Genomic DNA, 16,764 nt, shown 5'->3' with positions numbered 1-16,764 from the left:
ATTCACATTATTTTTTTTTTTTATTTTATTACAATTGATTTTACAACTGTGTCATTGTACTGAGAGATGCTTTTTTTTCAGGAGATAAGTTTCCATTAAAACTGTTTTTATTTGCTGTTGTGTAACAAAGACATTAGTAAATTTTGAGTGCAACATTTTGCTTTAAAAAAGACAGTTCGGATTGTTCACAATTGGCTCCTTTTAATTTTTTAATAGTTGAAATTGACAATTGCTGTAGATATTATAAAAAAATCTCGAAAATCACCTTTCACACTTAAAAATTGAAATTTATTTGTTAAGAGTTGCTATAATAAGTCTCCATAATTTAAAAAGCTTTCTTAAATAATTTAAAATTTCTTACCTTCTGCAAGCAAAATGCAGAGCAGCAACAATGGTATCGCGGTCTTGGTCTTCATCCTGTCTCTGCACTTTGCATACTGGCGAGAATATGTGAAACAAGTTCCGTTTTAAAGTGAACATCTATATAAATAAAAGTGTTATTCGTTAACTTATGAGGACACATTACACGTGGCGAATAATTAATTTATACACATCTCCATGGTGTTTGAGCGGAAATTGCCTCATAACCTGTTTAGTCTACATGCTTTTACACTATAACCTTAAATTTTGATTTCACTTCGAGATGGCACACTCATCGTCATAAGACAAAAAAAGTTCCTTGAAAAGTTCACGGCTGAACATAATAATCCAGAACATTCACAGTTCATAGTTTAATTAATTCAAATCTATTATAAATCATATATTATGCTTAATCGTCCAATTTTTAAAATCACATTATTTACATTTCAAAATAAATACCAGCCAAAGTTATTATTTTATTAACTTAAATCCTTCTAATATTCATTTTAATCTTTAATTTCTATTTAAATTAAACGAAGAACTAATTCTATATTAATTTTTCTGAGAAAAAAGGAAGGAATTAATATATTAATGAAAATTTTAACAGCCTGATTTGAAAATAAATTAAATTCTAATCATCGCAATGTACAAGTTTTTACATAAAAAAATTTTGCATAATTTTTCATCCAATTGATGATAGTTTTGTAAATGTTTAAAAAATAACAGATTTGTAAGTTATTTGCTTCCATTTAAATCATTTTCAGAATTGGTTTAGGAAAATATTTTCACCCTGAAAGGGTAAGAAAGTTGAATTTGGAAAAACTCTTTTAAGTGACGTGTTGAATAAAGAGCTCGTCGGAATGCAAATGACCAGACTTACTTTTAACTGCTTTTATCTGGAGCCGCGGCGCCATAAAAGTATGAGCACTTTTTTGTCCGCATGATGATCTGCTTTTTAATTTAATTATCGCCGGCGATGTAATGGTTTCGCCGGCGCGGTGGCAAAATAAGTAAAAAGCACATTAGAGAAGTCATTAACGCCGAAGAAAGTCATAAAACATAGCCTTTCCAAATTCACTCCCAGGCCGGGCCCCTCTTGTTATTTCTCTCGCTTGGCGCATCACGCTAGGCCGTTTGTTAATTTCCCTTTCATCCTCGCCGCGCCGCGCATCAAAGAGATAATCCGCCTTAATAGAAATCAAATTGACTATTGGCCTAATACACGCAAATTATCCTCCGACCCCGACGGCAAAAGGTATAAAAATATGGCTGCCTTGAAAATTTCCGCTTTTTTTGAATTGTTTTGAGAAGGCGCCAATTAGCGATCTTTTGCATGTGGGCTTCTCTTTTATCGGCAGCCATTTACCATTCTAACGAGAATGTCATTAAGTTTGCTTGCGTGGGCCTTGAATGGCGGTGCGGCGGCTTGAGCGAAAAATTATGCAAATTAATTACGTCCGCGTATAATTGAAATTTGTTGCCTGTGGTTAAAATAATAATTAATTCTAACTCCGGTTGAAAACTATGCACAATGAAGAGTAAATTTGATTTTAATAGATAAATTTATGCAAATTCTATGATTTTAGAAAAGGAATAAAAATGGCTAAATTTGAATTTTGATTCGCATTAATTTTTGTTGTAGAAGTTCGCAATAGCGAATGAATTCATGTTTATAGAATTAATTGAAAATTTGCTTTCCTTGATGATTTTTTTGTAATTTAATATTTAATTGTATTTTTCTTCTAGAGCAGGATATTGTTTTTCTGTAACAAAACACCAGTAGAGAAATACAATTCTGAAAATAATTTAATATTTAATTTCTCTATTTAGGTTTGTAATCTCAAAACGTTGAAATAAAAATTAGTGACAAATATTTTTAAAAGTTCAAATTTTACACTTCAAAATAAAAACAAGATTTACTAAAATAGTTATTACTTAGAATATTCACATCTTGTTTATACCTTCAAAATTTTGAATGGAACAAGTTTTGTTACATTTCAGCGGAGACAGTTTTCAAGTTTAAAATTGAATATCTTCCTCTTTTGTAACTAATACAAAACCGTCTAAAATTGTTTTGCAAGCTTAAGAGATAATTGCGGAAAATGATATATAATACCTGCAAAATTGAAGTATAAAATTGCAGCGTTCTTTGAAGTCAAATTGACGCGGGTACAAATAATCCTCTGCTTTCAATTTGCGGCACATCGCAAGGAGATAATTAGAAAACAAAATCCAACGTTCTCTTTCTCTTCTGTTTATATGAATACATATAATACAAACACACTGTACGTGTAAAGCTAAAATTAAAGGCGAAAAAATCTTCAAAAGGATAAAAAATAACGCATAATTCGCCTGTAAATGTTTTCGTTAACGAGCTGGTGTGCGAAAACGCGGTGGCAGCGGCAATCTCCTAATTACGCCGAGACGTGTAGAATAAAAAATGTGGGCACACACACGTGCACGACGCTTCTCTGCTCCGGAAAGACAAAGAACTTGGAATTATAAAAAGAACGAGGGAACATTGTGCGCACAAAGAGAAGCAAATAATTTCTTGAATAATCAACGATGCGAGAGGCTCAATTTTGAATGCGCTTGCATGTCTGACGACGTGTAAACAAGAGGACGCGGCAACACACACGGTATTTTGCGGAGGGTTCTTCTGTCTTTATTTCTTTCAAACAAAAATACTGGTATTTTTTACCTTCTCCAAGCATAATGCAGTGCATGAGTTTTTAATTCTTGAAGGAATCACAAGAGGGAAATGCAAGAGGAAAGGAAAAAATTGGAAAAGCGTGTTTTCCATAGTTGAAAAATTATGTTGATTATGTTGGAAGTGGATTTTAAATGGAAATGAAAAAACTCTATGAAAATCGGAATGCAAATAATAAGTCTTTTAAAAATTTTATAAAATGCTAATCTTACAAAACATTTCAAAGTTTTTACTCTAGTTCATTCTGACAATGCGGATTCTTTTAAAATTTATCATTTAAAATTTGAGGAACTAAAAAGATGATTTACTAGTGCAGTACTAATAATAATAATAATAATTAATGGTACATTACTAATATGCTACTAGTACAGTACTAGTAGTACTAGTACAGTACTGTTGGCACTTGTGCAGTGCTTAATGCTGAATCAGAAAAAGACAATTTGAGATGAATTAGAAAATTTATTTTTTCCTAAATTAGAAAAAGTGTATTTGTATGCAATATGAAAAGTTGAAAAAATATAAGCTGATTCGGGATAAATAAGAAAAAGCCAATATTATTAATTAAAAAATGTCCTATTAAGTATTGAGTTATATATTTGAAAAAGCAAATTAATGCTAAATCAGAAAAAGATATTTGAGATGAAATAATAAAAGTCATTGTACCTTAAATCTGGTGAAGCTAATTTATGCTGATAAAGAATATGCCGTTTTGGGATAAATTACAAAAAGTTTATTAACAAGTACAGTACCTATTTGTTTTATTTTACACCAATTTGTAATGGAAATCGAAACTGGCAGCGAGGCAAAAAATAGGCTGGCCAAGGTGCTTATTTCAAGACTCGGGAGTGGTAATATAATGCCCAACCGTTCATTTTCTTCCACATCATGCGATGCCTCATGCCGAGCCCTTGTTTTATTTTAAATAGCTGCAGCGCGGTAATTGAAAAAGGGAAAACGAGCTGGAATGAACACCTTTTTTTAGTTTGTGTGTGCGCCGTAGGTAAAATGAGAAAAAAAAACAACATGCTGCTGGGATTTTACAATCAGGAGGTGATGAATATAGTAGAATGTGCTTAAAGAAATAATAAATAGGAAATAAATGGAATTTAATACTGCTTTCAGCTGGGATAAATTAAATTTGTGTCGCAGCAGTAGAAATTAGTTTGAATCCTCTGTGAAATCATTTTTAGCTGGATTTTATTGTGAGCAAACAATTGAATGACTTTAAAATTCTTGCCAAAACGTGATGCAACCTGCACAACAAAAAGTGTCAAGATTTTGCCTAAATTCTCAATTTTGTGGTGATCCCTGCGATTTCCAGCTGCTGCGGTTGCATTTTTATGAGATGTTGTTTTTTAGGCAATCAAAATGAAGGAAGTTTATTTATTGTCAAATATTTAATAAAAATCTTATAAAGCAATAACATTTTTCTGCAAAAGATTTTCCACTATAGAATATTGAGAAAAATTATGAGCTATTGTCAAATCATCTCAATCATAATTTTGCATCACCAATTTTAATTATTTTACGACCTAAAGAAAATAATTGTGTGGGAACAAATTGTATTACGTTATTATATGAGATAAAATTTAATTTTTAAATGGTGAACCTAAAAACTAATATATAAACAATGTTTTTGCGTTTTTTTATTAATTTCAAGTTAAAGTAACACATTGTTTCCATGTATATCTTATATCCATATTTCTTTATTATTATTTTGCAACTCTTTGGGTTTGTTGAGGCGTTAACATTTTTACACCACTACTCCCCCTTATTAAATCAAGAATTTTACTCTTCACAAAGGGTTAAAACATAATGAATCGCCCTCAGATAAATTCCTAAGTGATTTTGACGCGCCCGGCAATCAGCGCGCCGCCGGCACAAAAACGCGGCGAGGAAAATGTTGTGAAAAGCTGGAGCCTTTTTAACATTTTCTCAAACACCTTGTGCAGAGGAGAGAAGGGAAGAAGAAGGCATGTCGACCAAAAATGATAACGACCGTCGGTCGTGTAAAGCAGGATGGATGAAAAAACTCCTTTATTTATGCCATGTTGGGGCATAATTGCTGAGAAAATTGAAATTTAATATACGGTTTTAGAGCTGCGCCTCTGTAATAGATGGTTTCGAGCTCGTTCGCTGCGAGAAAAGAACCTGGGCGGCCCGGCCGCGGTGGGGGAGAAGTAAAGAACGATAGCACAAAAAACAATAACAATAATGATGGAGTGCCGCGGAGAGTATTAAATTTATATAATGGGCCGCGCGTCTGTCTTTCTTGAGGGACTACTGCGCGCGGCGCTATGATGAAGGAGGTGCCGCGCACGGCCGCCCATGGCTAGTTTGCTTTAGAAAAATAGCCTCTTTTCCTCACTCTCTGCCTTCACCGGCCTTCGCCGAATGAAATTAAAAGTGAAGAAATAGCCCAAAAAATTTAAATATATTTTTCATATTGGTATAAGTAGCAAAGTTAGTAATATATTCTTTGTTTTCTTGCCGAAATTCTATTCTAATTTTAAAATTTCAATTTTGATACATTATAATTTTAATGTATCCTTCATTTAAAAAAATTTACAGCATCATAGCTAAAACATGAAGATTAGGAAATATGTATTTTTCCATGAACAAATCAAGAAACAAATCAAACGGAATTACTTTGAATTTACCTTGCCCGTTGAAATAAACATTTTGTATTACAGTTAACTAAAATTTAATGTCTATCAAAATGAGGAGTTTTTTTAGGAAAAATAGTAAATAAACTTATGGATCGAAATTTGATCTAAATTTTATTTTATTCTTGACAAAACTTTTTCATCCACAGTTAAATGAGTTTCAAATTTTTTTTGCAAAATTGAATGAAAAATTCAAAGAGTTATCAGAGGCAACAATGTTAATTTAAATTATCAAAATTCCAAAAACAAATTTGATTTCTGTATGATACTAATCTTCTCTGCTAGATTTCTTGATCCTTTTTTATCTCTCACTTTGATTTTTATTCATATTAATAATAATTAAAATCACATTAGGTTTAAACCTGATTTATAATTCAACACATCTAATAAAGTTTAAAAGATTTTGAGGGCAAAAATATTACCTTTTTAGAGAAATTCTTTAAAAAAAATCTAGAACTTATCAGTTTTTAATTCACTATTTTTCATGTTGTGATTTGACGTAAAATAATTTTGAAACAGTTTACATTTCTCAAAAAACTTTTCAGAATCCTAATTAGAACGTAATTAAATTTTAAATTACAATCACCAATTGATTTTCATTCTTTCAGTTCTCCGTGATCAGAATAAAACGATTTACGTTGGACTATGACGCTTGATTCTTTATTTCATTTGCCGAGGAATCTCGTTACAAAAAGCAGCCCACCAACGTCAGTCGTTCTCAGTCAGTTGTTGTTTTGTTATTGCTGCGGTTTTCATTATTGGCCGCGCCACTTAACTTTCTTTATTCAATAAAACCGCATCAAGTGGCAGACGGACCTTGTGGACCGGCCGGGTGGCCGCGCGCATTATTTTGTGTTTCCTCAGCAAATTTGGTGTAATGAGAGAGCCCACTCTTAAATAGCATCTGCGGCCTTGATTTTTTTTTTTATTCCGCTCTCCGTGGTCCCAAATTACAATCTTCTGATGCTGCCTGGCATCAGGCATAAGCAGGTGTTGTAAAACGCACGTTTTTTGTGAAGCACACAAAACACACAGACACCGTCATTATCGAGCTTTTTTTTCTTTCCATCAAGTATAGCACTGAAAATTTTACTTTACATAATCCAAGATAGAAGAGGAACAAAATTATCAAGGTAATTTTATCGTGATGTTAAAATAGTAATTTGTCGAGTTAAAACCTTTAAAATAATTTTTCTTTGTATATTTTTGGTATAAATAATAGTGTTCTTATTGTTATTAAATAATATATATGTGAATGATTTATCTTTTTATTATTATTATCAGTTGGGTCTCTTAGGATTTTCCTTTTTTAAATTAATATTCATTATTCATTTAAAAAAATTGGCAGACATTTTTGTTCGATATGCTTAAAACACGATATTAAATGACAACAAAAATCTTCAAATTATAGAAAAAAAAATGTAATAAATTTTAATTTAATCCCCCTCTTAGCATTTATGCTTCATATTTTTTCCCTCTCAATTCTGATTATGTTTTAGCGACGGTTGGAGCTAATGAATTGCGAGAAAAAACATGGCCGGCGACGAGGAGCGAGCGGACATAATGGGGCTTCTTACTGCAATTGCTCGTTGGCGAAAACACAAAGGGCAATTTGCGCGTCGCCCCCTGCCGTCGCGCGCATTGTGTTTTTCGGCGCACCCTTTGTGTCTGCATTCGCGTTCCCCGTGCGAAATTAATCCCCCGCCGTCGCTGCGAGAATTTTTCGCAGTGTGATGTACGAGTCGGTGGAAAAAAAAATGTCCGCACACACGTAATGTAAGAAGACCCTCTAAGTGCCATAATAACAAGAACAAACGGCTCGGAGATGAGATCGGCACGTCTGCGCCGAGCAGGGACTGCATGCGTGCCACAATAAAAAAAACCCACCCCCGCGCGAGGTTTAATAACGGAAAGAGCACCCTGAGTCTCAAGGGGTGCAAACAAAGATGGAGTAAATTCATTCTGCAAATTTACAGTCGAGCATAAATATCCAGGAAAAAATTATTTTAGACAGAACAATACACATGATGATTAACATGCAAATCACTACACATAAATATTTCACAAAAGATGCGATTTGAACGCAAAATAAGTTTTGGCAGCTCTTGCATTTAATTTTAAAGCTTAGTTTCTAGATATTAAAGCGCTACGAGCAGTATTTTGACGGTTTTCTCAATTTTCAATAAATTCACGGATCTGCGGAAAATAAGAGCGAAACAAAAAAAACTGAGATTGCGTTGCGTAAAATTAAGTGTTAAGGCTGCTCTTTCATTTAATTTGAAAGCTTTTTCTAGATATGAAAGCGGTTCAAGCAATGATTTGATTAATTTCACAATTTTTCCTTTGACCAAAATTATTTAAAACAAAAAAATCAAAATGTTGCATGATATTTTCATTATTAAAAAAACTTGAATTTGCTTTATACATTTGAAATAATCATTTTTTGAAAGAAAATGATTAAGAAATTTTAAAACTATTTATTTAATAATTAAAAAAAAATATATGGTGATTCAATAACTTCAAACAGTGTGTCCGTTTGCCATCACATGACCTTGAAATCTCTTTCTTGCAAAGTGAGATACAATAAGATTTAAAGCCATCGTGCAGAGTATCTATTTATCTGTTTATGTAAAAGTCTACAAAATATTAAGAAATACAATACGTGTATTTAAAATATCATAATTATTTTAATCTATTATTAAGTTAAGAATTCGCTTAGAATGTTGATTAAAATACAAATTTACTTCAACTTCAATGAAAATTTACTTCAGTCGAGAATCATTTTGCAAGATTCATTGCGCGAGAATCTTTTGAGCGTGGACTGCTGCGAGAATCATATTTCTCTGATATTGGGACCCACGCTTGTCCTATTCGGACAAAAATTTGTCGGAGCATAATTAATCAACGGTCTAGTTTTAATGGGTCTGACGGAGTCGGAGTTAATTCTTGGGAATTAATTTGGGCGCCAATATTCCCGCCGTCTCCAGAAACACGTCTGCCGTGGTGTTTTTTATCTCTCATGCTCTTTCTCATCATCGCCAGCAGAAGAAGTCTTATGTAAGTGGCAGTGAAAATGGATCATTCATCATCGCGGCAATCAGAAGGAATTATTATTTCGAGGAGCAGACGCGCGTTTTTCGTTCGCCGGCGCGAGTGAGTGAGCGATGCTCTTGAAATGGACCATTATTTAAATTTTCAACAGAAATTAATGTCGAGCGTCATCCTTGTTAAATGCCTGTTATTATGCAGACGGCGCGGCACGACAAAAGTGCTGGTGTTTTATATATGAATATGAATGGATCTCTCAAGCTCAAGGGCTATTCAATTTTCCTTTCCCACAGGAAAGCAAAAATACAATTTTTCCAAGGGTTTTAATTTTATTTAATAATATTCATAAAATCAAATTTACTAAAAATTCATAAGACTGGTGAACAAGTCTTTTATTATTTTTAATTTTTTAATTCGCTCCTTATAATTTACAATAATTATCTTTGCGATAAAATTAATTTTTCAGTAAAAAAGATTTTGGCTCTCTTTTGTGACTTTATTTTTGTAATTCCTAACATTTTTTTTATTTTTTATTTTTAGGATTCAGGGCTGTTTGGAAGTAATTTAAACGATTTTTTTTTCTTCGCAGAATTTAAATTAAAAAAAGCAGATTTTTGAACTTATACTGTCAACAGTTTGATAATAGTTTTTCAATTTGTTCAATTAAATTTCATGTTAGAAACTTGAGGAGCCAATGAATTTTATTTAGAAAAAAATATTTCCCAATCACAATAAAATTATAAGTCTTGCCTCCTTTAAAAAACAATATTGTCATAAGTTGTAATATAATTAATTTTATTAGAATTTAAATTCAATTTTTGTATGGCTTTGTAAACAAATTTCAGTAAAATATTAATTGAATTTTTAAATTTTGACAACTTTATTATAATCAGAGAAAAATATCAACATCAGTATACAGAAAACTTAATTATTCCCAATAATGTCAAAAATTGATGATAATTTTTGATGCAGGCAAATCGGTTTAGTGAAGAGCCCGAATTTGTTTCAAGTCGGTGATTTCCAACTTTCCCTTTCACTGTAAACAATCCTGGTACATTAGGTTGGCTGCCGGCGTTCATGTTTAGTTATAGTTTGATGATGGGGTTGCCTGATGACGATGAAATAATGATAAATAGCTCGGCGCTCCATCGGAATTTCTGAATAAGAGGATTTCCTAAATTGAAAATTATGCATGCTCCACGGGTGTTTTAATTTATGGTAATTTAACTACCGCTCTTTCTTTCTCGTCGTGAGAGCAGCGGCCATTCAGATTACACAGACGCGGTATGAAAACATCCATTGAATCACACGCGCATTCCGATCGCGGCAGGAAAAAAGCAAAAAAGATGGAGAGGAGATGAAAAGTGGCGTTTATTTTTAGAAATTTCCACTTGTGAAGTCACGGTCACAACATTTGACCTTAAACCGTCAAGTTTTATTAAATTTAGAATTATAAAAAACTATTTTCTTGCATCATAATATTAGTTTTATTGACTTTTAATTAACAAAAATACTTATCAAAGTTTTGTTTTTATTTTGTTGAAATCACCTTGCAAAAATCAGTGTTAATACTTGTTCAATTCCAAAATTTTGCAAAAGTATTTATAAATTTTGACAGCAAGGTTGGAAAAACTTATGAAAAGACATGTGAGAAGCAAACTGTTTTTTTTCCACTTAATAACCTGTATTTCTTACATTTATAAAATATAATAATACACATGGCGGGAATTAATGAGAAATTCAAATTAATGGACGAGAATTTTTTTAAATAATTTAATATTGCAGATGCTTTTAAAGTTTTTCGTCTAGGTTAAGCATGGTTTCGATTTGTGATTAATATTTAAATTTGACTTCTGTGAAATTAAACAAAAACTTTTTAATTTTCTGTATAATTTTTTTACCTTTCTATTTGCTCTCTACTATACTTGTTTGCACAGTCGATGGGATCAAAGCAGCCCAAAGGGGCAAGTCCCAAGCAAGATGTACTCAAGATTTGCGCTTCACTTTGTACCGAGACCAACAAGGAGTTTTTCGCTTTGAAGCAGCAGTTGCTTGTGCGTGCGCTCGCTCTCTTTCTCTCTCTCTTTCATTTTTCTCTGATGCTGAACACACAAACTTTGTGCATTCGTGAAGGATGGTGTGTGTGCGCGCAAACCTTTGATCTGCTCTTATTATTTCGTCGAATTAATGAGACACTCTTGTCTCAAACAAGCCCACTGTGCTAATTCTCGACGACGCCGTCTCTCGTGCCTTTACACACATACACGCCAAAGGAGAAAAGTGGAAGAAAAGAGAGAACACGATAATTAAAAGAAGACCGCTTGAATAATTCTCTCGCATCAAATTATTTGATCCTTAATGAATATTTCATGTCAAATGTAATTGGCCAAGTTAAAGAAAAGTGATGGCAATCCCACACAATTTGATATTAATAGATCCAAATAATTGGAGATAGAGTAAATTTTCTAATCTCCTGCTTTTATACGGAGCTATATTAATAAGTTTAATATAGGGATGTGCTCAACAATTTGGCACTCGCACTCGCGCTCATGGGCATCAATGCGCTCACGCTAAAGATTTTGAAAATGTTTCAGTTGATTCCCAAAACATCGTATCAGTTGATACCATGAAACCTTAAACATAGTATCACTTGGTACTGTGATTTCTTAAACTTCAACAAATCAATAATAATAACCAGAATGTGTTTATAAATTAAATCAGTTTCAACTGTTATTGTTGTAATTTTTCCTTCTTTTGAGTTTGATTTAAAAAATAAATTATCTTGCACATAATTTATTTTGCAAGATTTTACAGATTTCATGAATATTTCGGTATTGTTCCGTAATTCATACTCATTTTTTATATTTTAGAAGCTCTTTTGCTGCGGTAGACGGTTTTGGAAAGGAAATCCTTAATTGATACTTTTACAACGCACCTCGAAACTTTGTAAAAATCCACTTTGACTTTTACGACTGGCAAGGCAGCCGAAATTTCCACTTCCCATCCATAAAAACTATAAAAAGTAAGCTGCGAGTACTATAAGCACGGCATCCAACAGTATTACAACGATTGCATGCCCTTCCTTTAGGGCCCGCGCGCGGTTTTTCTTTTCTCACTCTTTTTTTTATTTTAAATTTCATAACGAGCCGCCGCTCGTGGGGAAATAATAGATTCGGGGCCAAAAGTTGGCGTGAAATTATTCGCCTGCTTCTCCGGTGCACGCGGCGTTAGAGGAAAACGAGACTTCGCTTTTGACACCGACAAGCGAGCCGATTACGCTTCCTCTGCGTGGCCCGAGGGCGCGGGCGGCGCACAAGAAAGAGAAGAGCCGCGGAGGTCCAATTAATTATGGAGGAAATTTTTAATTAGCTTCTCATAAATATCCGCCTAATAAAATTTATTGTTGGCCCGGCAGCGCAGAGAAAAGACGGGCGCGCTCCTCCATCCTCCAAATTACGTATTCGTGCGCTTCGGGGAGAGAAAAAAGAACATCGACAGGAAACTCGACAATTGTCGGCGTGCAAAATTAATGCCATCACTTGGGTGGTTCCAATTTGCATTTTAAACTCGACAAACATTTAGTAGATTTTTTCTTGTTAATGAGTCTTCTGCAATTTCATTAAAAATTAGTTTTAACTTTGGTATCAGCTTTTTTTTATTTAATAAATTCTGCAATTTTTTTTTGAAATATTTAAAATTAAAAAAAAAATAATAAAAAATAAAAAATTTAAACAAATCTCTCGAATTCTAAAAAAAGTGGTTTTGGATAGGCTCAAAAATTTTAAGCTTTGCTTTGTCGTCTTTTAAATTTTGTATGCAAAATAGTTAATTTTAACGATAATTGTGTATTCTATTAATTAATTATTGTTTTAAATCAATTAAGTTTCATTAATAATTAAATATGATTATTTCTTAGTACAGAAAAGTGAAGTAAAATTCCAGTAAGTACCATATTATTGAAATCTTAACAAAATAAGTGAAAATTATAGGCAATCAATTTTCGATCTCCACTTCAGGGCAAAAGTATCTAATGTCAATTAAAGCATTTTCCCAATTTAATCAGGGCCCGCTCTTTTTCTTTTATTTTTTGAAGAAGCTTGTTATTATTTCCTCGTACGACCCAGTATAAATCACCTTCTAATCTGAATCGACTGTATACAAGTAAAACTAATCCCCCTAATCGTTTCTAATCGAATCAAACAATTATAAAACCAACAAATGAGAGCGGTTAATCTAAACGTGCGTTTATAAAGATTCAAACAATTTCGACCTCACCAACTCCGAAGCATTAATTTTAAACTCTCGCTCTGTTTTTCGCCTCGCTTGCTGCTTTTTTACATAGCTATAAATCTGGTGTTAGCGAGAGAGCAGAGACTTTTAGAGCGGCCTCTAATACATTCTATATAAAAATAATACTGTGTGAGAGAGCTAGGCGCAGAGGAAAGGCCGAGAGAGAGATATTTACTACCCGTTTAATAGCCAATAAAAATAACAGCATAAACTTCTCTGGGCCCACTATTATCATCATACATACTATCACGGCGTAACCCTGCACTGAAAAGAACGACCCAGGATGCGCCGCCGCCGCGTTTAATGAAAACATACAGGTCGTTTATGAGGTGAATTTTTATCGTTTCATTGTGTACAGATGCGCCAGGCGTCAGTTTTTGTTCACAACAAAATCAAATGCCCTCAATTACAACTCTTAAAAACATCTTGAAAATGAAATTTTAGGAGCAATTAAGTTATCTCAAATTTTCTAAAGGTTATTAAAAGCTTTGGGTTTTGTCCTTTTGATTGGTGAGGTGGAAAAATTATATTAATATAATCCCTTTAATTAATTGAATCTTGAGCTGAAGAGTCTTGAGCAGCTGCTTTCATATTGGAGACGGAGTAACGTTTAAGTACATATGTAAACGCATTTTGTTTCAATGCAGCGTTTTTTAGGAAATAAATTTTCCAGAATTAAAAAAAAAATCTTAATTTAACTGCTAAGTTCTCAAAATTTTCCTCCCAAAATTCCAATTTTTTTTGCGTTAATGATCTATTAAATTAGAAAAGAATTTCATTAAACATTTTCATTTACACATCTTAAATTCTATTTTTAAATAACTCCATAATGTGTAGCTGGGAATATTTAAGCACTTAATTTTGCATTTAGAATTGTATTAAAAATAAATGATGAGACAGACATAGGCATTTATTTGCAATATTTTTATTGGTATTTATTCCATCTAGAAATGTGTTAATGTTTCAAAATGAACAAAAAGCAAAATTTAAATGTTCAACTTACAGAAAAAAAAAATAGAAGTTTCAGTTTAATTAATTTAAGCAGATTTCATGGATTTTATGATTTTATCCGTATGTAGACCGGCATCTTCCATGGTACCACGCAAATCCAGGTCTGCAATTAGCTACAGGCGCACGTGATGGAGCATCAGCTGCGTACACTGGATGGGGACGGTTGCCACCAGTAGGTTTTTTGTTATTCCGCTGACACAATACGGCTATAAATAATTATAAAATAGTTATGATATCTTCAAGCAGTGAAGGATTAAAATTTTAACTATATCTGAACCATAGATTAAATTTTAAGATTTTTTAAATTTCCAACCCGTTTAATTATTAATTTAAATAATTCCGTTACATTAGCAATAACGTGTATGTAAAATTCTCATTGAGTAATAAATATCATTTCAACCAATTACATTAGCCTTATATAAATTAAACAAGATTAATTTTTATGATAAAAAAATTAAACTTACTATCAGCAAAAAAGGCGATGATTGCAAAGAGGAGGATAAAAACGACTCTTGTCTGCATTGCAAAGCGGCTCTGGTCACACTGAGAACATTTATCCGCGCTCAAGGTAACTTTGAGAGCGAAAACCAGTTGTCTTCACCTTTAACATTACATTATCTCATAAAATCCGTCAATTTATTGATGCCGTAATGGTGCAATTGCGTCTCGAGTCAGACACCACACCTTTTCTGGCTGCGTCAGATTAACATGAAAACATAAAAAGCCGTTTGCAGATAAATTTAGGGATTAAAATTGTGATAAATTATAAATCAGAAATATATCAGAATTATTTTTAAATATTTTAATTTAGCCATTATTATTATTTTTACGTTTTCTTGAACGTAAAAATTAGTAAGCGGGATGGTAAATTTTTTCCTATAAGGAAATTTCTGAATACATAAGAATAGAAGAAAAATCTTGCAAATGAAATAGATTCACAATCATACGAAATACAGAAATATATTAAATTAAATTGTTTATAATGAAAAAATTTTTTGGCGCAAATTTAAGCGCAACAAATAAGAGTGCGTGCGTGACTGCAACCATCCTTGGTATATTTAAGAATAAAAAAATTTCTGCGTTTTTGTTGTGCGGGTTGCGGACAGCTGCGTAAATCAGCAATTTGTCTTCAGTCCTTTCCAGAACGACTGTTTACGAGGAGAAATAATAAATAATATGTATCGTCGTTGCGGCTCTCGTGGTAAATGGTTGCGTGCGGACTGTCAGCTCGATATACCTCTCAGCTTTTCACCAACGAAGCACACAGAAAAAAAATTCAGGCCAAACTGGCAAGTCGCCCCGAACGCTTGTCGATTCGCCTCATCGGCAAAACTATTTAGCCGCTCTCTCCAAGTGTGTCGCCGGCTCTCTTTCCTCCTGTCCTGTCAAATGTATTTTTAAAAAAAGAGCCGAGGCCATTAAGCAATCGTCACTCACGGTAAAAAATTGCGGCGATAAATCACGCGTCTCCACTCATTCACCAAGTGCACAAGTGCGCGTCAAATTCCTTCTGACTCTCGCTAGCAAGGGACGTCGTCCTCGGCTTTCTGGCCAATTTAGCTCGGCGGTTATTAATTAGCTTTTAACTGGAATTGCTTCCCTTTTGATTCTGGGAATGAGGACCGCGCGGCGACAAAAAAGTGAATGAGAAGAAAAAGAAATGACGACTGTTGCTTTGTTATTCAGATTGGCTCGGGGTTGGAAATAACGAGGACAAATTACTTTTTTGTTTTGCGCTCAACTGCGGCTGCTGCTTTCAGACTTCACAAGTGGATTTGTTAATTAATTTTTTTTGGTGCAGTCTTTCCGACTCGTGTGTCATTCAAAATTAAATAATTTTTATGAAACATTTCATAATAATAAATTAGAATAATCTGGAATAAATTTTGTTTAAAATGAAATAACAATAATAAAACTTTCAGTAAGCGAAACCTGGTAAATTACTTTTTCCAGAGTAATCAGACAGGTTTTTCGTTATATTTTCATGGAAGGCTCAAATTTTAACCATTTTTTTGTAGAAAAAAATCAATCGAAAAAGGAAAGGTCACGATTTTAAATCAAATGTGAAAGCTAATTGTGTTGATTTTACATAATTTTTTTTCTGTATTCAATTATTAAAAAAAATTGCTTCATTACTCTTCCTTTTAATGCATATTTTTTCCATCTAGTGGAAATTTAATTTCATTTTCAGATAAAAAAAAACCTATTCACTGAACAAAACGCCACAAAAGCACTTATATTTATATTACACCAGGGCACTTGTATAAAGTTCAAAGAGGAGCAAAAAAAATTTTCCATCAATCGATTGCGCGGCCATTGATGGGGAGCACTTTTGATGATGTGTTTGAGTGGCTCGGCTGTGAGTCACACAGGCAGGGAGCAAACAAGTACTACATAATGAGATTAGACGGAAAAAACTAGACAGGATTTACGCTGTTAAATTTAAGCAGTCCGTATCGAAAGAGAAGCACATGCGACGACAAACGAGACAAAATTCTCAAGTGTTTATTCGGTCAGAGCAAAAAAGATGAGATTTATTTTAGAACGCCGAAGAGCGATTTTGAAATTTCTTTCCTTCGTCGCAACTTTTTAATTTCCTCCTTGGCCAATTTGTATTTTTTTCGCCGTTATAAATTGAGCGAGCTTCTTATGACAAGGCGCGGGGTTTATCTCGCGCGC

The 16,764-nt window shown here is 33.2% G+C and overlaps 2 long non-coding RNA genes across 2 annotated transcripts in view; one reads left to right on the top strand and one right to left on the bottom strand.

The window, feature by feature from the left end:
• Positions 1-16,764, top strand: part of LOC132204391 (uncharacterized) — a 125,067-nt gene that overhangs the window by 27,030 nt on the left and 81,273 nt on the right. The gene's annotated exons all lie outside the window — the stretch shown is intronic.
• LOC132204508 (uncharacterized) lies at positions 13,978-15,337 on the bottom strand. Its single transcript, XR_009442530.1, has 3 exons — positions 15,323-15,337; positions 14,550-14,686; positions 13,978-14,291 (listed from the first exon to the last, which is right to left on the bottom strand). It is a non-coding gene; the product is annotated as an uncharacterized LOC132204508 (long non-coding RNA).

This window comes from Neocloeon triangulifer, unplaced genomic scaffold (assembly GCF_031216515.1).
Source record: "Neocloeon triangulifer isolate White Clay Creek 2 clone unplaced genomic scaffold, ASM3121651v1 ptg000022l, whole genome shotgun sequence".
NCBI classification, from domain to species: Eukaryota; Metazoa; Arthropoda; class Insecta; order Ephemeroptera; family Baetidae; genus Neocloeon; species Neocloeon triangulifer.
The sequence above is the reverse complement of the archived record's forward strand: the minus strand, read 5'-3'. Positions and strand labels throughout refer to the sequence as shown.